The sequence below is a fragment of the Papaver somniferum genome, chromosome 10, assembly GCF_003573695.1.
Source record: "Papaver somniferum cultivar HN1 chromosome 10, ASM357369v1, whole genome shotgun sequence".
In the NCBI taxonomy this organism is placed as follows: domain Eukaryota; kingdom Viridiplantae; phylum Streptophyta; class Magnoliopsida; order Ranunculales; family Papaveraceae; genus Papaver; species Papaver somniferum.
The window spans coordinates 45,986,284-45,991,655 of NC_039367.1; positions in this window are offsets into that span (position 1 = coordinate 45,986,284).

The following is a 5,372-nucleotide window of genomic DNA, read 5'->3' on the forward strand; positions in this document are numbered from 1 at the left end:
ACATTGACCCACACCCATCTGTCGTTCATGCTACAGTAACAGCGACACAGAGACGTGGGTCTTAAAGTTACAGCAACAACGACAATTTATATATATCATTCTCTGTAATTTTTATTATTTCTCCCTTTTCATCATTTGTAAACCATTTTTGAGGAATAATAATGAATTTCGAGCGTGTTTCCAACATGATGATGAGCTAATTCTCCCATAACCAAGGCAATGAGGAAGCTATTTACGCATGAATAACTGGTAATTATTTTATTTTCTCTAATTTATAATTCACTCAATCACTGCTTTTGCAGAGTTTTAAATTGTCTGCATAATTTTATTCATTAGTTGTGATTCAATTAGATAGGTTATACTTTTTTTTAGATAATCTATGCTTAGGGGATACAATTAATATTTGAGAATTTGCCTGATTATATGTGAATTAAGAAATAAGGGACTTAAAAGATAATTAGAGTTTTGGATTATTTACCATAATTTATTCATGTGTAATAGTGGAATCAGTGCCTTGGTTAATCCTAATATCTTGAAATCAAATCTTGTGTTAAGTTTTCTTTATTTTTAAGTTTTTATTAAGTCTAGAATCTTTTGCTTTCACAAGCCTCAACGAACTTAGTACTACAACATTATTGAGATCACATCAATTTTTGGCGCCGCCGACGCGGGCTTGTTTTTAGTCTAGAGTTTGTAGGTTTTTTTTTTTTTAGTTTTTTTTTGTTTTTTTTTTGTTCTTCTTTACGTTTTTGAGTTTTTGTCTTTTCCTTACAGAATTTGGAATTTAGAGCGAAAGAAAATTTTGCCAAAGCTTTTGGTGAATACTTAAAGACTTGGAGTAAAAGGCAAAGCGAAAGGAGCGGAAGAAGAAGATTTTTTTTATTTTATAAAAAAAAAAGAGAAAAAAAAAAGAGAGACATTTTTATTTTTTAGATTTTTTTTAGACTTTCCTTATCTTTTGCACTTTATTTTTGGACTTTGGACTTTGGACTTTGGACTTGGACATTATTTTTACTTTTTTTTAAACCCTACGGAAGGGAGTTAAAATATAAAATGTGTGCAGAGAAGGACGACGATTACGATATCGTCTCGGCCCCTCGGGTTCGTACATGACATAGGAGTCGTGGCCCGAGTCGACTACAACGGTTCATCCCCCGTCTGGAACGGGAGGTAAGTTTTTCGAAACACTCGCGAATCCCCTGTCAGCGAGTTTACTGTCTTCCTTCGTGTGAATATATGTTGAGGACTTGAAAACGGCTGCTTTAATTTCCTAGTAAAGGGCAAGGACTTGCCATACAAGATAAGGGTTCGGATTTCATCACCGTTCTCTTCTTGCTCGCCTTAGGAAAACGATACTTAACGCGAACCTAAGATTTAAAAGTTGGAATAAAACGAGACCGATATGGTAACGACCTTAATAGGAAAGTCATTCGAAAAATATTGGTTACTCTTTTTAGCATACTTCGAAGTTCATGATGGTTTCTGTGAGTTGAATGCGTGACTGCGCCACCTTGTAATACCGGTGAAACCTTGGGTATCAAAGCTCCACTGAGCTTCCCTCATCTCGATTCAACTTACTTTGACTCGGATTGATTCCAGAGGGGTTTGCTTAAATTGTAACGAATTACCTTTCGAAGGATTAGAAGCTGGTATAGAAACAATCTAAGTGGATCCATCATGCTTTTTGTTTGCTAGAAATCAGTAGGTTTGTTGTGGTAGAGTTAGCCTTGGTTGTGTTTGCATAGAACTTCCCTTCCTTTTAGGATTTTTTTTATTTTTCTTTTTCTTTTGTTTTTCTAGTGTATGCCCGAGGTCATTAGAGAACGGGCTTGGAAAAGTGACACTGTAGGTCGTTTGATTAGTGAAAAACCTAGTAGTTCTTCTTGTGAAGACAGAGAGCTCGAAAACTCTTCTTTTGATATCCCTGTTTTTGGAAACTTCAGTTGAAAATCTGTCTCTTCGTGAGGAAGTACCCCTAGTACTTCAGCTGTGCCAGCGATGGCAACTTTGAAAGATTACATGTTCCCAACTAGGACCAACCGAGCTTCGTGCATTAAATTGCTAGCCAATACGGCTAATTTCGAGATAAAACCTAGTATTCTTCAGATGATCCCTATATTCTTAGGAAAAGATGATGAGAACCCTTATTTTCATATTAGGGACTTTGAGGAAATTTGTGGGACAGTTAGAATAAAAGACCTTACTGATGAAGTTTTGAAACTTAAGATGTTCTCATTTTCCTTAAAAGATAAATCCAAGACCTGGATAAACAACCTACTATCTGAATCCATCGAAACATGGCAGGAACTTATTGTTGTTTTCTATATGAAATTCTACCCTAAGCATAAAACTGCAGTTGTTAGGCAGAAAATTAGTGCTAGTGTGCAATAAGAGGGAGAGTCTCTTTATAGGTTTTTAGAGAGATTCAACGATCTCCTATCCAAGTATCTTCACCATGGATTTGATAAGATGAAACTCGTAGAGATTATTTATGATGGTTTAAATTATTCGACCAAAGCCATGGTCGAGTCTATGTGCACTGGTGAGTTCACTAGTAAAAGTGCTGAGGATGCCTTTACCTTCTTAGGAGTTGTTTCTGAGAAATCCCAACAGTGGGAGTCTTGTGTTGAACCCGCTAAAAGACTCTTGGTTAATAGAAGTAGCACCAATATGGTAGATACGAGTTTTGCGTCAGATGCTAAGTTTGCTGCTTTGTCTAGAAGGTTAGAAGCTTTGGAAATGGGTCAGTCTAAAAGTAGGTCCCTTGTTGAACCTAATAGAGCCTCTCAAGTATCTATTTGTGGAATAAAGCCCGATAACTCATTTTTGGAAGGTCAGGTTAGTGAAGAGCAAGCTTATGTTGTCTATAACAATGCTAGGTTTGAGAACCGTCAGAAGTTTGACCCATACTCAGATACCTACAACCCTGGTTGGAGAAACCATCCTAATTTTTCTTGGTCTAAGGTCCAGAATCAAGGTCAGTCTAGTAATTCTCAGCCTCCCCAAGGTTTTGGTTATGCAAAGAACCCTTCAGGACAACCCCAGTTTCATAACACTTCTGAGAAAAAGATCTCTACCTTAGAAGAAACTATTACTATGTTAGCAAAGAACCATGATATGTTATCTGCTAACCACCTTAGCTTTCAACAAGAAACCAGGCAGAATTTGAAGAATAATTCCAGACTCTTGCTAAATTAGAACTTCAAGTTGGCCAAATAGCTAAGTTTATTAGTGAGAGAGAAGAAGGAAGGTTCCCTAGTCATATTGATCCTAACCCTAAAGGAGAGAAATCGTACAATCATGTGAATTCTGTTACAACCCTTATGAGTGGAAAGAAAGTTGACAATAAGGTCGCCATGCCTGAAAGTGAACATGTTGTAGTTCACCCTTGTGAGACCGAAAATGAGGAGACTGATACAGTTTCCAAAGAGACCAATGAGTGTCCTGCTGAGCCCGACTTTGTTCCCAGATCCCCATTCCCACAGCTTCTAGTTCCAACTAATAGGGAGTCCAACTTTAATGATATAATGGAGGTTTTTAAGCAGGTAACTATCAACCTACCATTGTTGGATGCGATTAAGCATATTCCCGCTTATGCCAAGTTTCTTAAGGACTTGTGTACACGAAAGCGTAAGCTTAGTGTCCAAAAGAAAGCCTTTCTAGCTAGTCACGTGAGTTCCGTTATTCAAAATACCACTACTCCTAAGTATAAAGACCCAGGGTCCCATACTATTTCTTGCACAATAGGTAAATACCGTGTTGAGAAAGCTTTGCTTGACTTAGGAGCCAGTGTGAATTTACTTCCATATCATGTGTACCTTAAGCTAGGACTTGGTGAGATGAAACCTACCTAGATGACACTTCAGTTAGCTGATAGGTCCATTAAAATTCCTCGTGGTGTGATCGAGGATGTTCTTATTGAGGTCGACAAGTTTATTTATCCAGTGTATTTTGTTATCCTAGATACCCAACCTGTCCCTGACCCAGAGAACCATATACCAGTGATTTTAGGTCGCCCATTTTTAGCAACATCCAATGCGATCATTAATTGTCGAACTCATATTATGAATTTGTCTTTTGGTAATATGACTATTGAGCTGAACGTCTTTCATATTAGTAAGCTACCATCTGAACTAGATGACTCGAGCATAGAAGAGGTGAAAATGATAGGAACATTAGTCGAGGAGTCATTACCAAACACTTTGTTAGAAGATCCATTAGAGAAATGCCTAGATCACTTTGGGATTGATTTCGATGATGATAATGTGATTAATGAGGTGAATGCTTTGTTAGATTCAACCCCTTTGTTAGACACTAGTAACGGATGGAAACCTAAGTTCGAACCACTACCAGTTTCTAAGTCTACCATAGTTCCTTCGTTAGAAGAGCCTCCTAAGTTGGACCTAAAACCATTGCCAGAAACCCTGAAGTATGTGTTTTTAGGCCCGTCTGAGACTTTACCTGTGATTGTTGCTTTCGTCTTGGATAGTGATCAGGAAAGTAGGCTAGTGACCGTCCTTCAAAACAACAAGGAAGCTTTAAGGTGGATCATAACAGACATTAAGGGTATAAGTCCTACTGTTTGTATGCATCAGATCTATTTAGAGGAAGATACCAAACCTTCTAGGGAGATGCAACGAAGACTAAACCCTAATATGAAAGAAGTAGTTCGAACCGAGGTTTTTAAGCTGTTAGATGCAGCCATTATCTACCCCATTTCATACAGTAAGTGGGTCAGTCCCGTTCAGGTTGTTCCCAAGAAATTCGGTATTACTGTAGTCCAGAATGATAACAATGAGTTAATCCCAACCCGAGTGACCACGGTTTGGCGTGTTTGTATTGACTATAGGAAATTGAACAAGGTCACTAGGAAGGACCACTTTCCCCTTCCCTTCATCGACCAGATACTAGAGAGATTAGCTGGACATAGTTATTACTGCTTTTTAGATGGCTACTCTGGCTATAATCAGATCGTTATTGCCCCAGAAGACCAGGAGAAAACCACTTTTACATGTCCCTTTGGTACCTTTGTGTATAGACGCATGCCTTTCGGTCTATGTAACGCCCCTGCGACTTTTCAGCGTTGCATGATGAGCATATTTTCCGATATGGTAGAAAAGTTTTTAGAGGTCTTTATGGATGATTTTTCAGTGTTTGGTTCGTCTTTCGATGAGTGCTTGCATCATTTGTCATTAGTGTTGACTAGGTGTAAGGAAAAGAATCTAGTGCTTAATTGGGAGAAATGTCATTTCATGGTTCGATCAGGAATTGTTTTAGGGCATATCGTATCTTCTAAGGGTATAAAGGTAGATAAATCCAAAGTTGACCTTATCAATACTTTACAGGTCCCAAAAACCGTAAGAGATATTAGG